We start from the raw sequence: 25,408 nt of genomic DNA on the forward strand, positions 1-25,408 counted from the left end.
AGATCACTTTGGAAAGAACTTTACAGGTCATCTCTGTTTTAATACAATTTAATAAACTACATTTTTTTAATATAACAGCGGCCTTGCTATTGGCTTTTAGTGTATCTATTACTCGAGAGAGAGAGAGAAAAGAATAAATTACAAAAAAAAAGAAGAATCTGTAAGGAAGCAAATGGATCCAGGAGAGAGAATCAAAGGTATTGATTATAAAATTATGAAATAAAATGTTTTATACGAGGGAGTTGCAACTTAGACTGCTCACCATATCATCTCATGAGTAACAGGACATCACTAATTATTAATGAATGGTTTCACTCCATTTAATAGAGGTACCTCCCATTAAATTGCAACCATTTTGAAATTCCAGCTCTGTGCCCTTTACGTTCTAACCCCCAAAACACTGATTATAAATCACTGGTCAATAAAATTGGTAATTTAATAGAAATAAAGATTTGATTTAAGCAGTCTAAACATCTCCATTCTCATCTTATTACAAGACCAAAATCTTCTTCAGCTCAGACAATGAACAAATGGCTCCTCCCTTCAGTCCACAAGGGTGACCCCGAGCTTCCGGTCGCCTGTCACTTTAATTCTCCGCTCCACTCCCGCTCTGACCGCTCCGTCCTCGGCCTTTTACACTGTTCCAACAAAGCTCAGCGTAAGCTCGAGGAACAGCACCTCATCTTTCGATTAGGCACTTTACAGCTTTCTGGACTCAACATCGAGTTCAACAATTTCAGATCATAACCTCGGCCCCTAATTTCTTTTCAGATGGCAGCTGTTGATGATTCTGCCATTCCCATTTACACCTCATCTAGACACATCTTTTGGTTCTTAACTTGTCCCACTACCATCTCCTTTTGCCTTATACCATCATCCCTTTTGTCTCTTAATCTCTCCTGCCTTCCATCCTATCACAGACCTTCCCTTTTGTTCTTTCCTCCCCTCCTCCCTCTCCCTGCCCCTGCACTTGCTTAAAAATCTGTTACATCTCTAACTTTTTCCAGTCATCGACCTGTAACGTTCACTCTGTTTCTCTCTCCACAGATGCGGCCTGACCCGCTGAGTATTTCCAGCATTTTCTGTTTTTATTTCAGATTTCCAGCATCTGCAGTATTTTGCTTTAGTGTTGAAATGGCTGCCCCCTCTCGCCATACTACCATGGTCATTACATCTTGGAGTTCTCCTCTTTAGTTTCTCCTAGACTATAAATACACAGGTTCGACGTGTTCTTCACCCTCCTGCATGCCCACTGTGTTGAAATCAGGGCATTTGCTCCTATTCAAAGTCATATCTTCCCAAGACCTCTTTCTCCTACAACCTACAGCCTTTTAACACCTAGTATGACTTCGCCTAACCTCTACTGCTTGATTTGTCTCATCGTCTTTCCGACTCTTTTCAACCAAAGTGGTATCCTGCCCTATGAGCAAAGCTATGGTTTATGTTGCCCGATTAAGTCAAGTTCCCTTTCAGTTGCATGGGATTCCAGAATTTGTATCAGTGTTTTGGGGACCCAATTCTATCATACAATCCATTTTTCAGCAAAAACTGCAGTTCAGTGGCTATGATCTAGGCTTGTCAAAAAAAAATTCCCTGTGCCGCCCCATCACTGTATAACGGAACATCGCATTATAGCTCGACATATAGAATAAAATCTATGATATATTTTGTAGTGTATGTACCTTTAAGAGAGAACTACTTTTACAGCTCCTGTATACTGTAGTACCGGCAGTGACCACACCTGTATATAAGCCTTGAGCAGGCATCTGTACTGTTAGTTTTTAGACTACCCTCATCCAGTAAACACCTGTTGATTGTTGATCTGCAGTCTCCGTCTATTTATTGAAGAACACCATACCTTAAGATTCACGGATTCAACATATTTGGAATGCATAATGGGGGCACAGTCAAGTTTATTTGACTTGTAAGGAAGCTTTTCGTATGTTCTCAGTCCTTCACAACTCATGGAATCAATTATTCCACTGCCCCTATAATCTATGTTCCGTTATCTCGTAGGGGTGTTACAGTCTTGTGTCATTAGTGCAAAGTTACAGGCATTAGCAGAACAGTTTGTTTTTGTCGGGGTTACATCTTTTTGAGGTGTGTATCTTCTCCATTGTCTGTAGTCGAGTTCTTAAAAGAAGTTTTTGGAGGTTTGTGTTAATGAGATCAAATTGTACAGTCTTCCTCATTCATTCCCATCTCTACTTCATTGGGACACCCTTTGCTTTGTCCGCTAATCTTAACAAAACGTTGTTGCGACTGTAAAATAGTTGATACTCATTTTAGAGATTAGTGCAAAAATGTGCTCCTATTTAGAATTGAGAAGTCCTTCATGAATACATATTAGTTTTCTTGGTTCATTTAGTTTAAACTTGGCATCAAATAGGTATTTCAACACAGTTGACATTTATTCTGCTGTTTACTTCAACGTGGCACAGTGTAGAATCTTTTTTCCATTTCTCACGCTGGCTGGCATTGCCAAGTATGTGTCCACACCCACTGGGAGCTGGTTTGAGAACTGTGCATGCTCATTTTACTTAAAAAGTATTAGAGACCAGAAGAGACATCAACTTAAGGGGAACGTAGTGTAGTGGTAATGTCACTCACTGGGCTAGTAAACCAGAGGCCTGGACTAATGATCCAGAGACGTGAGTTTAAATCCCACCACGGCAGCTGGGGAATTTAAATTCAGTTAATTAAATAAATCTGGAATAAAAAGCTAGTATCAGTAATGGTAACTGTTATAAATCTCATCATTCATCAAGAAACTACTCGTGAAATAATGCTGGACGGCCAGCTGGTGGCGCCGTCCAAGGAGTATAAATACTCGGGCGTGGGCCCCAGCTTACCAGGGACATTTTGTAAGACAAGGAACTAGTGAAGTACAACTAGACCTCCATGTTCTGAAACAAGTTGATTAAAGCCTTGCTTTATACTCAAACCAAGTGCGTAGTGAGTTTTATTACGTCAGTAACCATGAAACTATCGGATTGTCGTAAAAACCCATCTGGTTCACTAATGTCCTTTAGGGAAGGATATCTGCTGTCTTTACCTGGTCTGGCCTATACGTTGATTCTTAACTGCCCTCTGAAATGGCCTAGCAAGTCACTCAGTTGTAACTAACTGCTACAAAACATAATAAGAGCTAACAGCACTGTGGGAGTACCTTCCCCACACGGATGGCAGCGGTTCAAGAAGGCGGCTCACCACCACCTTCTCAAGGATGGGCAATAAATGCTGGCCTTGCACAGCGATGCCCAGATCCCATAAGCGAATCAAAAACTTGGTCCCAGAGGTGAAAGGACAGTATTCTCACCCCTTGCATATTACAAACCTCTAACCATTACACTTCCACCAGAATAGCCCTTTATTTTGGACATGGCGGGGAAGATTCCTGCACCTGAAGATGCAGGAAAATGGGGCAGGGAGGAGTGTTTTTTTTCAATGATTTAAATGGATAGAAAATCTTTACTGGGGCTCATTCCTCTTTGCCTGATTTTCCCCTATTCGCAGTAGCCCCCAGCGCAGGAACAGGAAAATCCATTCTTGTATATTTTTGGATGTAATTTTATGATTCCATATTCGATTGTTTAGTCACAGATATTGAGATCTGAAATATTTAACGGGTCTTTTACTATCATCTGAAACGTTCCTCATGTTATGTACATTCTTGCTTTACGTTTAGCCTCAGAATGGCAAGGGCCCAAAGAACCATACCGGCCTGTCAGTGTTCCCTTTGACTCCAACAAATGCATTAAGATCATGGACAACAAGCATTCTCTGATCCGAAACATCAATCTAAGTAACCAGAGCTACGCTGATGTTATTCAGTCCACCGATAATCAACAGAAAGCTTTCCTGCTGAAGGTTCCTAAGGAATATGATCTGGTAAGCAAGAACTCGGCCATGAAGTGCCCTTGTTTCTAAACATTGTTTTTGATTTTCAAGGATTCCCCCACCCTCCACTCTCCATGGTGGTTCTGTTTGTATGCTACCAACACTTACAGACCTGGAAGCTTCCAGGTTTGATTGGCTCGCTGCCCTACATTGGCTCCCAGTCTAGCAATGCCTCAAATTAAAAATTCTCCTTGTGTTCAAATCACTCCATGGCCTCGCTCCTCCCGTCACCTCCTGCAGATCTACTCTGCGTTCCTCTAATTCTGGCCTCTTGCGCATCCCCGATTTTCTTTGCTCCACTATTGGCTGCCTAGGCTCTGGAATTCGCTCCCTAAACCTCTTCGCCTCTTTACCTATCTCTCCTCTTTTAAAATGCTCCTTAAAACCTACCTCTTTCCCTCTGTCCTAATATCTCCTTATATGGCTTGGTGTCAAATTTTGTCTGATAACGCTCCTGTGAAGCGCCTTTGGACGTTTTACTAAGTTAAAGGCGCTATATAAGTGCAAGTTGTTGTTGTTGTTGGCTATGCTCGACCCTGATGAGTCTCAAACAGGTTGGGTAAAGAGGGCAACCGTTAGGTCCCATATCCTGATTGTCATCCATTGAGCCCTGTTAGAAGAGCCATATATAAGCATCTCAATATGGCCATTACAGTTGGCTTCAGAGTCTGCAGGCCAGGAAAAGGAACATCAGGCAGGATTCCCACCTCAGGTCATTATCCAGAAATCCCTGCTAAATACGCCAGTGCTGGATGAGGTCAAAATTGGGCTCATTACCTTCCAGGTTGAATAGCCGACTACCAGTTAGCCAAGGCTATTCATGCTCATCACTTGGCCAAGGTGCTTCCAGTGCTTACCGTTCTGTACTCCAGAAAGAGCCACTTTCTTTGGGGAATGTGTGGCATGGGGGAAAAAGCATGTGACTAGAACATGTATGTTTAAATAACATTGACGTTCCAAGGGTTTGCTCAGAGAGCCCATGGTGGAATATAAATAGACTTCATCATAAATCCCGGTAACAAGTTCTACCAGTTGCTTTACCAGTCCCGCCACAAGGCCTTTCCTGTGAAACACATCTCACATGACAGTGGCCTATCTGTTTATCTTGCTGAGATCCATAAAATGTTGAATGATAAACAGTTTTTTTGATACCCAATATGCCACAAAGAATCTCTGTGTTTTCTTTGAATCAGAGCTGTGAAGTTTGTGCACCAAAATTGCGAAATAGTGCTGCTATTTAACTTTTAATACGTCCAAAGCTGCCGCACCTTAAAATTGATGCTGTCTATAAAGCATGGAATCACTAATTCACGAAGGAGTTGCCCAACTGATTTTGGCCTGTTACTGTTCTTATGAGTCATTTAATGATTATCTGACTGTCAAAGCTGAAAATTACCTTTCAGATTTTGATTAATGTTGGCCAGGTAAACAAGAATGGTACGAAGAGATTTGGATTAACAGGTTTGAGGGAGATCATTTCTTTCAAGTCCTTTTTTTAGAATGTATTTATTCATTCACGTGGGCATCGCTGGCAAAGCCACCATTTATTGCACATCCCTAATTGCCCTCGAGAAGAAGGTGGTGAGCCGCATCTTGAACCGCTGCAGTCCGTGTGGTGAAGGTACTCCTACCGTGATGTTGGTCAGACAGCGACGATGAAGGAACAGCGAGATATTCCCAAATCAGGATAGTGTGAGACTTGGACGGGGAACTTGGAGGTGATAGTGTTCCCATGCACCTGCTGCCCTTGTCCTTCTAGGTGGCAGAGGTCGCGGGTTTGGGAGATTCTATCGAAGAAGCCTTGGCAAGTTGCTGCAATGCATCTTTTAGATGGTACACACTGCAGCCACGGTGCGCCGGTGGTGGAGGGAGTGAATGTTTAAGGTACTGGATGGGGTGCCGATCAAGCGGGCTGCTTTGTCCTGGATGGTGTCGAGCTTCTTGAAGGTTGTTGGAGCTGTACTCATCCAGGCAAGTGGAGAGTATTCCATCACACTCCTGACTTGTGCCTTGTAGATGATAGAAAGGCTTTGGGGAGTCAGGAGGTGAGTCACTCACCGCAGAATACCCAGCCTTTGACCTGCTCTTGTAGCCACTGTATTTATGTGGCTGGTCCTGTTAATTTCCTTGTTAATGGTGACCCCCTGGATGTTGATGGTGGGAGATTCGATGATGGTAAAGCCGTTGAATGTCAAGGGGAGGTGGCGTGACTCTCTCTTGTTGGAGATGGTCATTACCTGGCACCTGTGTGGCGCGAATGTTACCTGCCACTTCTCAGCCCAAGCCTGCATGTTGTTCAGCTCTTGCTGCCTGCGGATACAGACTGCGTCAATTTCTGAGAAATTGCGAATGGAACTAAAGACTGTGCAATCATCAGCAAACATCTCCACTTCTGACCTCATGATCCAGGGAAGGTCATTGATGAAGCAGCTGAAGGTGGTTGGGCCTAGGACACTGCCCTGAGGAACAGCTGCAGCGATGTCCTAGAGTTGAGATGATTGGCCTCCAACAACCAGAACCATCTTCCTTTGTGCTAGGCATGATTCTAGCCAGTGGAGGGTTTTCCCCATTGACTTCAATTTTACGAGGACTCCTTGGTGCCACACTCGGTCAAATGCTGCCTTGCTGTCAAGGGCAGTCACTCTCACCTCACTTCTGGTATTCAGCTTTGTTGTCCGTGTTTGGACCAAGGCTCTAATGTGGTCTGGAACCGAGTGGTCCTGGCGGAACCCAAACTGAGCATCGGTGAGCTGTTTATTGGTGAGTAAGTGCCGCTTGATAGCACTGTCGACGACCCCTTTCATCACCTTGCTGATGATTGCGAGTAGACTGTGTAAGGGGTTTTGGTGTGGGGTTTTTGCCTGGTCAGTCAGCCGTGTGTCTGAGCTGTTCCAGCTCCGTGCGGTTCGAATCGCTTCCCCTTTGGTTCTGACCGCCGGACTTATTTCAGTAGCGATATAGACAAAACGAGACCAGTGGTTTGGTGCAAAGAAAACCAATGTTTTATTGAAATAAAGAATAAATTGCTATACAGTGAAAATAATTATGAATACAGCACACTTTTACTTAACGGGGAGGAGAAAAGACGGACCCATCGAGGGAAAATTGACTAAAATGACAATTTAACAAAATTCCCCTTTAGTTCCCACCCCTTATACCTATCTAGGTTGCCTTGTAATGGGCCAGAAAGTTTATGCTCACCAGCCTACGATGTTGAAATGCCTGCTCCGTGCCCTGCGGTCTGCCTTGGATTTTTCACCACCTGAAGTAGAGATACCCCAGTAATTCAAAAGTAACTGTGGGTATTCCACTTCTTTGGGCAGGCTGTGATGATCCTCTTGAAGGCAGGGCACCGGAGGCAAGGCGGTAGAGAGAGAGAGAATGGCTTCCTGAGGGGCTACCTTTATACCTCATTGGGAGCCCTTATCTTCGCGCCCAAATCTGGACGTATCTGGGTTACACAAAAGGGACCGATCTGGCCCCATTGACCGTAATGGGTTTGAATGCGGCTATAATGCGTTTCCCACTCATTTAACTGGTTTGTGAATGGAGCTGTCCCAGTTTGAAATGTCCCGCTGGTTTCTTGAGTGCTGGGTAAACAGTACTTGAGTGCTCGTGTAAACAATCCTTTGTCCTGTGGTTTACAGCACAACCACAACTTGATTGACAGCAACCACTTAAGCCCTTGAGTCAACACTGCTGAGGGCTTGTGTAAACAGAGTCCTTTGTTCTGTGTTGAAACTTCCTAACCGCAGTTGATTGACAGCTTCAAGTACTTAAGTACTCAGAAGCTGGGTTTTTTTTTTCAATCCTTTCGTCAGCCAGTGCTGGGAGATTCTCCTTTCATATTCATACAGGCTGTCTTTCTCTTTTGCCACGGGGCCGGCTACAGCCATCTTTGATGTCCTGGGTTTTTAAAGTACATTCCAACCAGGTTTTCTTTAATCAAATAATCTTCGGGGACTGCCGAAATTTTGTGAACCTTACAACTGATGGGGCGGTAATTGGCCGGATTGGATTTGTCCTGCTTTTTGTGGACAGGACATGTATAAATCCAGGTCTAATGCCCCAGTAACATTACAATTTAACCATGGTTACCAATAATACCTGTGACCAATTTTTGTGCTATAGAGTATTTTGGTTAAAATTTTGAGGAATTGCAACCTGACCATGTGTTACTGTCAAATTAAAGTCGCTAAGGGCTTTTTAAGTAAGTACGCCAACTGGTATGGTATTGAGCCATACAAGCTTGGAAGGTCCCAAGCTGAATCTCTGCTCTGTGCTGTTAGCTGTTTTCAGCCAGGAAAGCAATAGGGATGCTATAGTTGCCCTCAATGCACCAAGACTGGGGGGCAGGAAAAGTTTCCATTCCAGATCTGCACAGACTTCTACTGGAAAGTGAGTGCATCAGGCTTAGTTCAGTGGTAGTACGCTTGCCTCAGAGAGAGGGCTTTAGGTGTAAATCCTACTCCAGAAACTTGAGCACATCATCGAGGCTGGCACTTCAGTGCACTATTGAGACAGCACTGTCAGAGGTGCCGACTTTCGGGTGAGACGTTAAACCAAGGCCCCATCTGCTCTCTCAGGTGGATGCAAAAGATCCCATGGCACTATTTTGAAGAAGAGCAGGGGAGTTCTCCCTGTTGTCCTGACCAATATTTATCCCTCAACCAACGTCGCTAAAAATCAAATCAAATCAAATCAACTTTTATTGTCATTGTTAGTGCACAAGTGCAGTACAACGAAATATAGGCTTGCGGCTCCCGAGAGTGTACATTTGGATTAAGACATTTAAACATTCAACATACATTTGGCTTGTGGTATATTAACATAAATATGACCATAATAAAGTGCATTAGCAGATGTGCAGGCTTTAGAGTTTATTTGTGGAGTTCAGTAGGATGACAGCCCTGGGAAAGAAGCTGTTCCTAAATCTGGTCGTACGGGTGCGAATGCATCTGTAGCATCTCCCAGATGGTAGGAGGGCGAACAGACTGTGGCTGGGGTGGGTAGGGTCTTTGATGACCGACCGTGACCTCCGTAGACAGCGTTTCTGGTATATGTGCTCTATGGTCGGTAGCCGGGTGCCGGTAATGCGTTGGGCAGTTTTGACTACCCGCTGCAGGGCTTTCCGGTCATAGTAGCTACAGCTGCCATACCATACTGTGATACAGTTCGTCAGGATGCTCTCTATAGTGCAGCGGTAAAAGTTAGAGAGGATCAGGGGTGACAGGTTACATCCCTTCAGCCTCCTTAAGAAATATAGGCGCTGCTGGGCCTTCTTCACCAGAGAGGAGGTGTTGAGGGACCAGGAGAGGACTTCCGTGATGTGGACTCCGAGGACAGAATGGGCCGGATTTTCCGACCCCCGCGGGTGCGTACGAGGTGTGTATGTGCCCGTAGGGGCCATGCAAGTGCCGGTTTCAGGCATGCGAAGCGCACGCGCTGAAACCCGGCACTTGTGAACTGTTAAGAATTCTCTTTACAGATCATCCGCCTGCCCTGGAGAAGTGCCTCTGCGGGGGGAGAGTTGCGGTTTTTGCAAAACTTCCGCCACTGAATGACTGTCAAATTCTTACGCCTGGTAAAAGCAGGCATAAGGCCTGCTTTTACCAGCTTAACAGCTTTAAAAAATAGAAAAATGAAATTTGATAACTCATTTATAAATTTAAAATACTCTTCAAAAAGGTAAGTTTATTTTTAGCCCTGTAAAACATTTCATTTTTTTTTCAAAACATTACATTTTTGATTAAAATATTTAATTAAATGGCATTTTAATTAATTTTAATTATGTAATGTTTACATTTAAAAAAAAATGTTTTAGTGTGTTTTTAAATGTGATCCCCATTCATACTTTTGACAGTTCTGTCCATACGGGACAGCCTTGGGATCTGCGGAACCAGCAGGTAATTTCGTAGATTTTTTTCCTGATCGGAGGCATCCGCCCGCAGGAAGCCTCCGATCGGAATTTCAGGGCCATTATCTGGTCATTACCACTGCTTTTTATTTCATTGCTGTTTGTGGGACCTTGCTGTGCGCAATTTGGCTGCCACATTTCGTACATTACAACAGTGATTACACTTCATAGAGTACTTCATTGGCTGTAAAGCACTTTGGGACATCCTAAGGTCATGAAGGGCGCTATATAAATGCGTCTTTCTTTTCATTTTGTAGGGGTTGGTTGGGAACAGGATCGAGTTTGGCTGTGATAACCCATGATGGTCAAATAGCCCACCAAACCTCACTGTTTAGGCTCACATATGAAGCTTTCATAGCACTATTCTTCCCTGTATCCTGGCCAATTTTGTTCCGACAACCAACACCATTTATAAAAATAAACAGGTTAACTAATTATTTGTTTATTTGCTGTGTGCAAGTTGGCAGCCACATGTGCCTGCACAGTGACTGAATTTCAGAAGTAATCCATTGGTTGTAAAGTGCTTCGAGACATCCTGAGGACATGGTGAAAAGCTAGATAAATGTAAATACAGGTAGACTATCCTTTATCCGAACTTCCGAAAACCGAAAACCTCCAAAAACCGAAAGTTTTTTCGTTCAGCGTAAGTCGTGCGCACGACATGACCAGAGTGGCGCACGACTTACGCTGAGCAGGGCAGAGGGTCACAGAGTTCCCTCCTGGGTAGGAGATTGCAGGCCGAGCCGGGCAGTGTGAAGGAGATACCGGGAGAGTGAACCCAACAATACAGCGGCCCGTCCGATAGCTGCAGCGGCCCGTCTGATATTCTTTTCTCCACCCCCCACCCGACCCGACCCGACCCCCGACCCGTCCGATATTCTTTTCTCCCCCCTCCCACCCGACCCGACCCACCTGACCCGAACCGCGGCCCGTCCAATAGTCTTTTCTCCCCCCTGACCCCCGACCCCCCACCCCCGACCCCCAGCCGACCCCACCCCCGACCCCCCCGCCGACCCCCCCGCCGACCCCCAGCCGACCCCGACCCCCGACAAATTTCCCAATACCTTCTGAAATCCGAAAAATTCCGAAAACCGAAACTCAGCTGGTCCCAAGGCTTTCGGATAAGGGATAGTGTTCCTGTACTAATGACGTAAAATTCTTTGGAGGATTCTGACCATGACTTGGGCACTCGGGGATAGGTTAACTCTACTGCTACCACCAGGTTTCTGACTCCCTTCATTTACATCTATTTGTCTTCCTCAACACTGTCTGTAGAACTGTCTTCAGTCCAAGAAGATTCTGGCGTCTGAATGTGCTCTCGTATTCTGCACATTTGAGTTATGTTGCAATATCCTTTGTTAAAATCCCAGCACTGACCGTCTCTATGTGTGTAACCTTTGCTGGCAGAGAGCAAAGGGCAGCTTTTGTGGTATTTATGAAGTATGTACCAAATATACCACCTTCTTCTTTCTTCTTAGGTAGTCCCTCGGAACCGAAGATGACTTGCTTCCACATTAAAAATGAGTTCTCAGGTGACTGATGAGTCCAGTGCGGGACCTACAGTCTCTGTCACAGGTGTGGCAGACGGTGGTTGAAGGGGTGGGTGGGGGGGTGCGCTCCTTCCGCTGTTGGCGCTTGGCTTCCACTTGCTTCCGGCGAAGAGACTCGAGGTATTCGGCGCCTTCCCGGATGCTTCTCCTTCACTTTGTATGGTCTTGGGCCAGGGATTCCCAGATGTCGGTGGGGGTGTTACACTTTTTCAAGGAGGCTTGGAGGGTGTCCTTGAAGTGTTTCCTTTGCCCACCTGGGGCTCTCTTGCTGTGTCGGAGCTCCAAGTAGTGCGCTTGTTTTGGGAGTCTCGTATTGGTCATCCGGATGATGTGACCCATCCATCGGAGCTGATTGAGCGTGGTCAAAGCTTCGATGCTGGGGATGTTGGCCTGAGTGATAACACTGACATTGGTGCGCCTATCCTGCCAATGGATTTGCAGGATCTTGCGGAGGCAGCATGGGTGGTACCTCTCCAGTGCTTTGAGGTGCCTGCTGTACATGGTCCATGTCTCTGAGGCATACAGGAGGGCGGGTATTACTACTGCTCTGTAGACCATGAGCTTAGTGCCGGGTCTGAGGTCCTGGTCTTCAAACACTCTCTTCCTCAGGTGACCGAAGGCTGCACTGGCACACTGAAGGCGGTTTTGGACTTTGTCATCGACGTCTGCCCTTGTTGACAGTAGGCTCCCGAGGTATGGAAAGTGGTCCACGTTGTCCAAGGCCTTGTCATGGATTTTGATCATCGGGGAGCAGTACTGTGTGGCGGGGGCAGGTTGGTAGAGGACGTTTGTCTTACGGATGTTTAGTGTAAGGCCCATGCTCTCGTACGTTTTGGTGAAGGTGTTAACGATGGTTTGGAGTTCGACCTCCGAGTGTGCGCAGACGCAAGCGTCATCTGCAAACTGTAATTCGATGACAGAGGAAGGGACGACCTTGGATCTGGACTGGAGGTGACGGAGGTTGAACAGTTTCCTGTTTGTTCTGTAAATTAGCTCCACTCCAGCGGGGAGCTTACTGAGGGTGAAATGGAGCATTGCCACAAGGAAGATCGAGAAGAGCATTGCTGCGATGACGCAGCCTTGCTTGACCCCGGTCTGTACATGAATTGGGTCTGTGGTGGAACCATTGGTCAGGATCACGGCTTGCATGTCGTCGTGAAGCAGGCGGAGGATGGTGAGAAACTTTTGAGGGCAGCCGAATTTGAGGAGGACACTCCATAATCCCTCACGGTTGACCGTGTCAAAGGCCTTTGTGAGGTCAAAGAAGGCCATGTACAGCGGTTGGTGCTGTTCCCTGCATTTCTCTTGTAATTGGCGCGCGGTGAAGATCATGTCCATTGTGCCCCTTAGTGGGCGGAATCTGCATTGCGACACTGGGAGGAGCTCTTCAGCCACTGGGAGAAGGCGATTGAGGAGGACTCTTGTGTACCAACGCTGTTAGATTAATGACACAATTGCAGTGCTTTCACCAAGTCACTGCTTGAGCACTCAAACAATCACCTAACTGAACCAGCAACCATGACAGACTCTAAAATACTTATAAATCTTTCCTTTTATTTCTGGATAACTGGGGCTTTGCCTCTAACAAGCAATGTGCTAATTTGACTTAATGGTCTTGCATCTTTGGGCGTATTATCTTAATCTACAGCAAGTGTCATCCTTCACTACATCCTTATCTTAAGCTTGACAGCCAAATCATTTTTAAGACCATGGTACAATCCTCCATCTTCCTTTCTCATATACTCATCCTCTCATCATCATCTGTTTCTCCACGATAACATCCCGAGTTTCAATGATAGGCCAACGTGTATCTTTATACATTGTACTGATGTTGTTATCTGTAACCTTCCAGAGTCCCTATAAGCTTTCTTGAATATTATCATTGCAATAATGGATTGGACATCATGATGCACAATTGTTATTTCCACTCAGGAGTTGAATGATAATTCACTCATTTCAAACATTTATGAGTTACTGAATCAGTTCATGGAAAGAAAAATCACGCACTCCATTTGTGTCTCAACATTACACATATATTGCCCAATAAAGTTTCATCATCTTTTACTGTTGCATCTTATTACCCTTAGCAACATTAATACTTATTTATAGTACCTTGTTTGACAGGTATAAGTTACATCTTGGTTACCATCACCGTCACACAAATATTCCTGTGTTGCAATGACCCTGAATTTCTGGTCGGAGGCTTCCTGCGGGGAAGTGCCTCCGATCCGCAAATAAAATGCCTGCGTACCTGGGGCCTCGGGATCCATGTTCCTAGAGCTCTGCGGGTACCCGTGGGCAGAGGCTCACGTATCCCGGGGCGCAGGCGGTTCGCGAGTGCCCCTGGGATCACATGGGCTGGCCCAACGACTGACAGAAGGGGATCCCCATTCATGCTTATGGGGATTTGATATGTACGGAAACCCCATAAGCATGAATGGGAATACTCCAAAAAATACACCTAGACATGAAATAAATAAATAAATAAATCACATATTTACAATTAATTAAAATTGCATTTAATTAAATATTTAAAACTTTTTTGAAAAATAAATTTACATGTTTTAAAGGGGCTAAAAATAAACTTACCTTATTTAACAAGTTTTTAAATGTATAAATTATTGATAAAATTTTATTTTTCTGTTTTTTAAAACTCTTATGCTGGTAGGCCTGCTTTTACCAGGCGTAAAAATTTCACGGGCATTCGCTGGGCGAACAGCCCAACTCTCCGCCCGCAGATGCCCTTTTCTCGGGGATGCGTTGGATCTGTCAAGAGAATTATTGACAGTTCGCAAGTTCCAGGTTTTAGCGCATGCGCAAATTATGGCCCTTGTTTGCTTGACCCTGAAAGGTAGTACTGTATGTCATGAATCTAATCTAAATACTACATCTTCTACACAGGTGTTGATGTTTAATGGAGAAGAGGATCGTGATAACTTTGTGGCAGATTTGAAAACATACCTGGAAAGTAATGGCATAAATCTGCTGGTCCATGAAGTGAAAGAACGTACTCTTTTGAAAGAAGCCATGACAAAGCAGAAAAGGATTAAGATTTTAGATACATTCTTCCGTCGTGTCTTTGCACAGGTAGTGTGGCAGTCATTTCAAGTTAATTGCATCATTTTGAAGTTCCTCTTGTGAATACATAGCTTGCAATTTGTTTCAACTTGATACCACAATGAAATGGATGCGCTCAATTTCCCAAGTTGTGATAAGAATGTTAGAAAATGAAAGCTGTAATGAGTTCTTTTTTAAGATCTCTGTCTTCATTTAATAAGATTCGAAAACCATTTTTGTTTGGGGAGAGAGAACAACTTCAAGATGATGTCAGATATAACCCAATATTAGCAATTTCACTAAATCGGCACCTGGTAATGGTTGATAGCTGGGAAATGGAAATCTCACACTCGTGCACAATGGGGAATGTTGTTTTGAAGATGTGGCTGATGCAAGATATTGGGGAAATGTAGATGGAGCCTTACTCTGCATTTTACCTGTGATACATCCATCAAGACATGGTTCCTTCTCTTGCTGTCAGTGGCAAGCACAAAGTGCCATTGGCACTGAATGCCACATGGTCCCTAACTGCAAGTAGGTTGACAATTCAGCCCATCTATGCAGGCCAGCATGGGTAGAAGGTCAGTACAGACCTTTCCCCTAACATCTCAGCAAAAAAACAATCTGAGTCACAGTTGTAACTTTTTAGCAACTCAAGAATGCACATAATTAGTTCTTTTAGTATTGCTATTCATGCCCTGAAGTAATCTTCTGAACACCAGCGTGCCAGACACACACACAAGATAACTTGGGGAAATTCAGAGTACTGGTAGCCAAAACAATTAGCAGGACTGTTTCAAGTAAGAATATTAACGTCTGGAAATTGCTGTTAAGAATATTTATGGATCAACAATGAATGCATTTGTATGATATTCTTCTGTCCGCGTTTTATGCAGGCGTTAAGTTGTTTATTTTAAATAGTTTAATGCCTCCAGTAAATAAAGGAATGTCACAAGAGCTAGGTAAGTCTTAACTCGATAATATTGCCAACAGTAATATCCAGGCTTACATTTTGAATATCTTCAGAAATCGTAAATGAGGAGGAATTCCTTCTCTCAGAGGGTCGTGAATCTTTGGAATTCTCTTCCCCAGAGAGCTGTGGAGGCTGGGTCATTGAATATATTTAAGGTGGAGATAGACAGATTTTTGAACGATAAGGGAGTCGAGGGTTATGGGGAGCGGGCAGGGAAGTGGAGTTGAGGCCAAGATCAGATCAGCCATGATCTTATTGAATGGCGGAGCAGGCTCGAGGGGCCGAATGACCGACTCCTGCTCCTACGTCTTATGTTCTTATGTTCACCTTTGCCACCTTTAGGTTCTGGAGATTGACGGGTCAGATGCTGGGGATTTTGACAATGAAAGCACAAAGAAGGCAAAGGAGTCTCTGAAGTGTGAGCTGACGAGTGCTGAGTTTGCTGACGCTCTGGGTCTAAAGGAAGACTCCATGTTTGTGGTGCAGATGTTTGCACTAACAGACAAAGATGGAAATGGCTACCTATCATTCCGGGAGTTCCTGGACATCTTTGTTATTTTGATGAAAGGTAACTCTGAGCTTGGGAGGTGAGGGCTAGTTGAAACTCAGCTGGAGGTTTGGTCTGTCTTGTGGACCGTGGAGACTGACCAATACCGGTGTCAGCAACAGAGACTGGAAAACAATGGAGTCATCCTGTGATATGCAACAACAGCAACAACTTATATTAATATAGCACCTTTAATGTAGTAAAACGTCCCAAGGTGCTTTACAGGTGTATTATAAGACAAAAAATTTGACACCGAGCCACATAAGGAGAAATTAGGGCAGGTGACCAAAAGCTTGGCCAAAGAGGTCGGTTTTAAGGAGCATCTTAAAGGAGGAAAGAGAGGTAGAGAGGCGGAGAGGTTTAGGCAGGGAATTAGAGTTTAGGGCCCAGGCAACAGAAGGCACGGCTACCAATGGTTGAGCGATTATAATCAGGGATGCTTAAGAGAGCAGAATTAGAGGAGCACAGATATCTCAGTGGGGGGGGTGGTTGAGGGGCTGGAGGAGATTACAGAGATGGGGAGGGGCGTGGCCATGGAGAGATTTGAAAACAAGGATCAGAATTTTGAAATTGTAGGCCAGCGAGCACAGGGGTGATGGGTGAACGGGACTTGGTGCGTGTTAGGACACGGGCAGCCGAGCTTTGGATGACCTCAAGTTTACGTAGAGTAGAATGTGGGAGGCCAGCCAGGAGTGCGTTGGAATAGTCAAGCCTAGAGGTAACAAAGGCATGGATGAGGGTTTCAGCAGTGGATCAGCTGAAGCAGGGGCGGAGACGGGCGATGTTACGGAGGTGGAAATAAGCGGTCTTAGTTATGCTGCGGATATGTGTTCAGAAGCTCATTTCAGGATCAAATACGACACCAAGGTTGCACAGTAATACGTATCCTCAATACATTCGCTCCTGCATCACATGAAGTTCTTCCAAGACTAGTTTGTGCATTTCCCATAAATTTTGTTGAATTTGAACTAGAGCTTCAACTTTTTTTTTATGCTGCCCGTTCGCTGTTATTACCCAGCGCAAATTCTGAGCCTATATTTTTTTTCTGTTGCTGTTTGATATTACATATTTTTGCAAATTTGGGGCTACTGCAGTTGCTGACTCAAACCCAAATTTTAAATGTTTTAAGTATTGTTTTCTTTGGTAGACCACAGAACCACTGTGGAAGATGGAGGTGTATTTTTTTTATTTAAGATGCAGTTTATGAAACTGTGGCCTGTGACACTGCAAAAAAAAAAAAAAATGAACTTCACATTCTATTTGAGCAGGAGATGTATAGAAAACAACCACTTAAAAAAGGGGCCTCATTTCAGTGAAGTTAAGAGGGCGCTAATGGGGCGCAAAGCAATTAGCACCCAGGTGCGGCGATGTTTGCACTGCTCGCAAAGCTGACCAGACATTTTGCGGCGGCGCTAAACACTACCGCCACGATCTCCTGCGCCCGCAGATTGTGACGTCAGTCGAGCGGGCAACGCCCCGGTAGCGCCCCGGACCGGATATTGAGTGGCGCCCCCTGCCTTACCACCTGCCGCTAGCACCAACAGGTTGAGGGGAGCGTTTTGCAGTCGGGAAGGGACTGGGGGAGCGCTGTTTAAAGGCGACCGCTTCCTGCCTTTTTTTTGGCGACATTTTTGCACCACGCAGTCTGAGTGAGAGAGAGAGACTCCTGGAGAGATTCAACGCTGTGTTGAGGAGTTTTGGGTACTGAGCAGCACTTTGCAGGTTCATTTTGATTTGATCTTCTTTGCATCGATTTAGAAGAGACTATGGGGGCTGCACTCTGACATCTTTCCCTGGGCCTCTCCATTGTTCTTTCCAGCAGATTTGACGTACAGGTCTCTCCAGGCCGAGATTCAAGGCTGCAATGAGCAAGGTGTGGATGGAGAGCAAGATCGACCCTTCCCTTTAAGAACTGGCTGGCGCCGGTGTGTCTGTGTTCCATTGCTGACTGACACCACATGAGCTCCGCCAGCGCTCTGAGGTAGCGCCTCGCTCCTCGGCATTAGCGCCTTAAGACAGGTGTGAAGCGCCTGATTTAGCGCTCCAATCACCTCCAGGGGCGATAAAAGCCAAGTTTGCAGTCGGAGGCGATAATTAGCACCTGGCGCTAAACTTTGCGCCCGGCCGATAATGGTGCCCAAACGGGGCGATACTGAATTTCTCCCCCTAAATCTTTTGCAGAATCACAGATCATGGGGAAAGATTCCCTTTGTGTACGGTGTGTGACAAAATCCTAGGGCCTTTTTTTTATAAAGAACAGTTTATAATTTCACTACGCATGCTGCACTGGGAAAAACGTTCTACCTCTCATTCCCCCACCCTCATCAGGTGGCCACCAAGATAACCCTGTGGAGCCGCAAGAGCTTTAAAAACACGACAATTTTGGCGGGGTTTTGTCAAGACAATTTAAAAATATCCCATTTCCCTTGTGCAGGTTCCAAAGAACAAAAAATCTAAGCTCATGTTTGCAATGTACGATGTTGACGGAAGTGGTTCCATGTCGAAAGAAGAATTCTCACAGCTGCTGAGATAAGTCGGGTCGACTCTGCTTCTCGTCGTGTAGCCAGTGCACATGTCATGTTTTAATTTGTAGGAAGTCACACAACACCAGGTTATAGTCCAACAGCTTTATTTGAAATCACAAGCTTTCGGAGCGCTGCTCCTTTGTCAGGTGACGAGAAGCATATAGGCACTGCATATATAGTCAGACTATATATGCGGTGCCTATATGCTTCTCTTCACTTCACCTGACGAAGGAGCAGCGCTCCGAAAGCTTGTGATTTCAAATAAAGCTGTTGGACTATAACCTGGTGTTGCGTGACTTCCTACATTTGTCCACCCCAGTCCAACACCGGCATCTCCACATCATGTTTTATTTGGCAGGGATTTCTCTGGGCGCAACCTGCTGGGACATTGTAAATGCTTTTTTGTAATGATTTCCTCTGTTGGAAGTTTTTAGATGTGATCCAAATGTGGAGCTTTACGTTTCTGTAGAAGTCACAGAATAATTGAAAGATTTTAAAGCAAAAAAGTCTTACTTAAAGAATAAGTGGCGTAGGGATTTGTTCGCGCCGGCCTTCCAGCGTGAACTGGCTGCGGGGATCGATTCCTGCGCCTGAACAGATAGGCCCGAGGCTCACCCAATATTGGACCTCGGACCAGGCCTGCTGCTGGTGCATGTCGGAAAATCGCAGGCAAATTTCCCACCATTTTCCACCACTACCAAGGCGCACTTGCAAAACGCAGGCTTTCATTTATCAAAAGTGTTGTGTATGTACCTTTAAGAGAATAACTGGTCTCAGACTGCAGTACCAGCAGTGACCACCCCTGTATAAAAGGCGCTAGTGAGCCTCTGTAGTTTCAGTTTCCCGATTGACTTCAATCAGTAAAGACTTGTTTTGTTCAACTCCTGCTGTCCGTGTCTCAATCATTCACGGACATAATACTGGCGACGAGCAGATACGAACTTACCTACAGTCTGCACCACCTCCTGGAATCCATTCCTGCAGCGAAGTGAGCAGAGGTCGAGGCCAGAAGGAAGAAAGAAGCAGTAGAAACGGGCGTCGACCGTGGGCATCCACCCCTGTGTTAGCGGAGTTGAAGATTGCTGGAGAAGCCGTCAAAAGCGGGGCCTGGTTCCCGTCAACGGTGCTTCAGCTAATCGAGCTGGTGGCAGGTAGTACACTGATCCTTCCTGGGCTGCGGCGGTCGTGAACTCGAGCGGGTGGCTTGCAACGGGGCCGAGCAGCGTTGTCGGGAAGAGGAGGGAGAGCGAGAGGGTGGAGCACACAGGGCGCGGCCGGTGCTATGAAGCCGGGCTGCGTATAGACCCGAGAAGAGGGAGGCAAGAGTCCCACAGGGTTGTTCCACGACGGGAAAATAATAAAAAAAAGAAATATTAAACGCACAGGAAACCGCGAGGAGCTGCAGGTTACAACGGAAACCACGGAAAGCAGCGCTAGCAACAGCGGGGAAGAAGGCAAAGCGCGGGAGGTGCCATTTTGTTAAATCGGGGAAGATGGCAAAGCGCGGGAGGTGCCATTTTAGATTTTCAAGATGCCGAAGACTGGCTGTATCACTGCCTTGGATAATACAATAGAGGACTGGACCACGTATGTGGAAAGAGTCGAGGTATATTGTGAGGCAAACGAAATAGCCGATGAGAAAAAGGCATGGGCGCTGATTACTCCAGCCAAACCGAAGGCTAAGAGTTTTAACGAAATTGTTGCTGTCCTACAGGAACACCTAAACCCTGTTGATAGCAGAAAGATTTAAATTCCACAGGAGAACTCAGCATAAAGATGAGAGCAATGCTGAGTACCTTACGGAACTACGCAAGCTATCAAAGCACTGCCAGTTCGGAGCAGGACTGGCAGATACCCGACGGGACAAATTTGTCTGTGGACTCCTGAGTGAAGGAACACAGAAGAAGTTACTCGCAGAAAAAGAGCTGACGCTAGATAAGGCTTTCAGCGTGGCAGGATCATACGAAGCAGCAGCCAGGGGAGCTGCAGAAATTCAACAAAAGCCACAGGAATACGGCACCCACGAAATGACATGGGGATTTGCAAAATGTTATCGCTGCGGCAGAACTAACCATGACCAGAAGGACTGCTGGTCCAAAGACAAAATATGCAGGCAATGCGGAAAGATGGGACACATTGCACGAGTTTGCAGGTCTGGGAAGAAGACCAGCAACAACAAAAAGGCTACTAAGGAACCGTACAAGAAAGTGCAAAAGATGACGGACAGTAGTTCCGAAGACCAGATGAGCGATAGTGAATCCGGGAACAGGAGACTAAGCTGTCTCAAACTTCACAATGTAATCGCAAAAGAGGATCACCGAACCATTTGGGTCACCCTCACGATAGCAGGGTCTCAAGTTAAAATGGAATTGGATACAGGATCAGCGCTAACCATCATGAATCGACGAGACTACGAGCGGCTATTCTCACACATACCCTTGAGAGAGACATCCATCGTCTTGATGACGTATACGGGGCAAAAAGTATAGCCCAGAGGAAAAATAAGGGTGCCTGTCGAATACAACGGCAAGAAAATACAGAAATTTTATCTCTACATACTGCAAAATGGTGGACCACCGTTATTGGGACGTGAATGGATCAGGAAGATAAGCTTAGACTGGCACTCCATTCATGCAATGACGGTGGACGGTAAAAAAGATGACGACGTCACTCCTGGACGATTGTCAACAATCTTAGCTAACGCCAAAGAGGTATTTCAACAAGAACTGGGCACTCTTAAAGGCGTAACCACCTCGATAAAAATAGAAGAGAATGCAATTCCCAAGTTTTTCAAAGCAAGACCGGTACCATATGCAATTCGCCCAGCCGTCGAGGCAGAGCTGGAGAATCTGGAGAAGGCAGGCGTGTTGTCTAAGGTCGACTGGAGCGAGTGGGCGACACCCATCGTTCCTGTCATGAAGAAAACGTTAAGCAATAAGTCTGAGGAGCCAAGGAAGGTTTGCATCTGTGGGGATTTCAAGGTGACGGTGAACCCAGTCCTTCACACAGTACAATATCCTCTTCCAAGGATAGAAGATATCTTCGCCTCACTGTCTGGAGGGAAGCGTTTTACAAAAATTGACCTAGCACAAGCATATTTGCAGATGGAGGTTGAAGAATCCTCTAGGAAGTATCTCACGATAAACACTCACAAAGGTCTTTACCAGTATCATCGATTGGTATTCGGAGTAGCATCAGCTCCGGCGATATGGCAAAGAGCGATGGAACAAGTCCTGCAAGGGATTCCGGGGACTCAGTGTTACTTGGACGACATCCTTGTGACAGGTGAAGATGACAGTGAACACCTTAACAGCCTAGAACAGGTGCTCACTAGACTATGAGAACATGGGCTACGAGCCAACCGCCACAAGTGCGAGTTTTTTAAGAAACAGATATCGTATTGTGGCCACATGATTGATGAAGAGGGGTTACATAAGTCCCCTGACAAAATTGAAGCGGTTGTTAAGGCCCCAGCGCCTGAAAATGTGTCGCAACTGAGGTCATTCCTCGGATTGGTGAATTACTATCATAAGTTTTTGCCGAATTTGTCGACAATTCTGCACCCACTGAATGCCCTGCTACGAACGGGAGTAGTATGGAAATGGAGCAATGACTGTAAGCGGGCCTTTCAGAAGAGTAAGGACTTAATCACTTCAAGAGAAGTGTTGGCTCACTACAACCCAGCACTGCCAATCAGACTGGCGTGTCATGCGTCTCCCTATGGCATTGGGGCGGTACTGTCACATAAATTCCTTGATGGTTTAGAGAGGCCGATAGCTTTTGCGTCACGCTCGTTAACTTCTGCCGAGCGTAACTACGCCCAGATTGACAGAGAGGCCCTCAGCCTAGTGTGGGGGGTGAAGAAGTTCAATCACTACCTGCACGGTCAAAAATTTACTCTACTAACCAATCATCAACCTCTTGTCTCCATTTTCAACCCTCAGAAGGGCGTACCGATAATGACAGCACAATGGCTGCAGAGGTGGTCCCTTTTCCTAGGGGCACACCAATATGACATCGAGTACAAAGGAACTAAACAGCATGGGAATGCTGATGGATTGTCACGCCTACTGTTGCCGACGGTGGAAGAAGAAGACCTTGCAGTGGATCCAATGGAGTTATTCCACTCGACCATAGTCGAATGTCTCCCTGTGACGAATGCAAACATAGAAAAGGAAACACGGAATGACCCGACACTATCACGGGTCTATGATTTAACGGTGAAGGGATGGCCAGCACATGGCGAACCACTGCTGCCAGCATTCTCGCCGAGAAGAGAACAGCTGTCAGTGTGCAGAGGAACCTTGATGTGTGGATCCAGAGTAGTAATTCCACCTAAGTTGACGGATAGAGTGCTCAATGAGCTTCATGAGGGTCTTCTGGGTGGGGTAAAAATGAAGAACTTAGCCAGAGCGTTTGTGTGGTGGCCGGGAATCGATAGAGAAATCGAAGAGATGACTAAGAGCTGTGCAGGATGCCAGAAGGTCCAAAACGCCCCACCACAAGCTCCTCTGCATCCATGGGAGTGGCCCTCATCTCCATGGCAAAGGGTGCACATTGATTTTGCTGGTCCCTTCATGGACTCGATGTTTTTAATTGCGGTGGATGCACATTCAAAGTGGCCAGAGGTAATAAAAATGTCCTCAACCACCACGGAAAAAACTATCACAGTTTTACGAACCATATTCGCCAGGAATGGGCTGCCTGAACAGATTTGCTCGGACAATGGACCACAGTTTGTGTCTGAAGAGTTCCGGAGGTTCTTAAAGAACAATGGTGTTAAGCATTACACGTCTGCCCCATATCATCCAGCCACTAATGGATTGGCCGAGAGGTTTGTTCAAACATTCAAGAAGGCTATCAAGGCAATGTGTAATGAAGATATACCCCTACAACACAAGGTGGACAACTTCTTGTTTGCCTACCGGAATGCGACACATGCAGTTACCAACCAAACTCCAGCCATGATGTTCTTCAATCGAAGACTACGATGCCGATTGGATTTGGTTAAGCCAAACGACCGAAGAGATGTGGAGAACAGGCAGTTTCAGAATATGAATGAAAGGCCGACCAGGAGTTTTAAGATAGGTCAACCAGTTTTGGCCCGGGACTACCGCACTGAGAAATGGCAGCCAGGAACGATTTGTACACGGCAAGGACCTCTCATGTATACCGTGGACGTTGGAGAGAGCATTGTAAGACGCCATGCTGACCAGATTCTAGAGTCACTGGAAAACGTCAACTCCACACCACGATCTGATATACCTGGCAATGAAATCGACGTACCAATTGCAGCTACCGCAGAATCGGTGATATTGGAAGCAGATGAACCAAACAACGACATTGATCCCGACTCAACCTTGCCAGAAGAACCTGATACCCCAAAGAGGCGTTATCCAGACAGAATCAGGAAGCCTCCTCAAAGACTGAACTTATAATTGCTTAAACTTAACCAATGTATCTAGCGACCGTAATTGTGATTGTAATTAGTTATCATTTAGTTGTTAAATGAATGTTATGTACTGTTTATCTAAAAGGGGAGGAATTGTTGTGTATGTACCTTTAAGAGAATAACTGGTCTCAGACTGCAGTACCGGCAGTGACCACCCCTGTATAAAAGGCGCTAGTGAGCCTCTAGTTTCAGTTTCCCGATTGACTTCAATCAGTAAAGACTTGTTTTGTTCAACTCCTGCTGTCCGTGTCTCAATCATTCACGGACATAATAAAAAGAGTTCCATTTTTTTTAAATCCGCCATTTTGGGATTTGTTTTCATCCACAACTTGTGCTTCCTAAATAACAGAGATAGCAACCAGCCCCTTCCCCCATCCCCCCCAACCCCCCCGCCATTCCACCCCCCCCCCACCTACACACGCACCCAGTGCTGATATGTACGGGGGCGATTTTGCCAACCCTGGGGAGGCGGGTTTGGAGACGGGACTGCCGGGAAAATGGCAGAATCTGGGGGCGGGTGCCCATCCCGCCCCCAACCTGCCTCCGTGACATCTTCCCAGGAGGCGGTACCCAACCCGCACTGGGTCCCATCTCCTCAAGGCGGGGAGGGGATTAGTGCCAATTAACTGCCTGTTAACAGGTAGTTAACAGGCAGTTAAGAGGATTATCCCCATTTTTCCAACAGGGGTGCGGGCTTCCTGACGTCGGGAAACCCCGCCAGGGTCAGCGAGGCGAACAGTGGGTCTGCGGGGGTGAGAGGGGTCCAAAAGTGCGCTGTGGAGATGAGTGATGAGTGATGGGTGCAAGTGTGGCAAGGTAAGTATGTGAGGTGAGTGAAAAGCCTTAGAAAAAGTTTACTTACCTTTGTTTCTTCCTGCAGGCTTCAATCGTTGGGGATCCGAAGGCTCCGGCATCTCCACGGCAGAGATGACAGAATGGCTGCTGCGTTCTCCGAGGCAACAGCCATCTGCTTTCTGCTCAGCAAATAGGTTTGGTGAGCCTTGAGTACAAGAACTCACCAAACAACAGAGAATGTCTGTGTTTGACAGCTTCTCAAAGCTGTCAAACGATGACAGTTCATCTGTCAAAAATTTTTGACATCTGAAACGTCATACGCTGACGTTCTTTCCCTTCATCGGCTTTCCCTTAATTGGCCTGCTGAGCCCGCTGGGCGGGCTTAACAAGGTCAATCAAGGGAAAATAGCGTGGGTAAGGTTACAAGTCGATGGAGGCGGGACTAAAACCCAACAAGCAGCAGTCCCGCCTCCAACGTGCCCCCATCAGTCTGGTGAACCTTCGCTGCACTCCCTCTATGGCAAGCGACATGAATCTTGTCATTCATGTGGAAATGACTTATGAAATAATACTGAGTGGCCTGCTGGTGGCGCTGTCCAGGGAGAGTATAAATACTCGGGCATGGGCCCAGCTTGCTCAGGACATTCTTCAACAGGAACTAGCGAAGGACACAACTAGATCTCCATGTTGTA

The 25,408-nt window shown here is 45.9% G+C and overlaps 1 pseudogene; it reads left to right on the forward strand.

The window, feature by feature from the left end:
• LOC147081743 (dual oxidase 2-like) overlaps positions 1-25,408 on the forward strand; it is a 102,262-nt pseudogene that overhangs the window by 54,592 nt on the left and 22,262 nt on the right.

Source organism: Somniosus microcephalus, unplaced genomic scaffold (genome assembly GCF_052327205.1).
Source record: "Somniosus microcephalus isolate GS21.2 unplaced genomic scaffold, FLI_Smic_1.0 scaffold460, whole genome shotgun sequence".
Classification (NCBI taxonomy): Eukaryota; Metazoa; Chordata; class Chondrichthyes; order Squaliformes; family Somniosidae; genus Somniosus; species Somniosus microcephalus.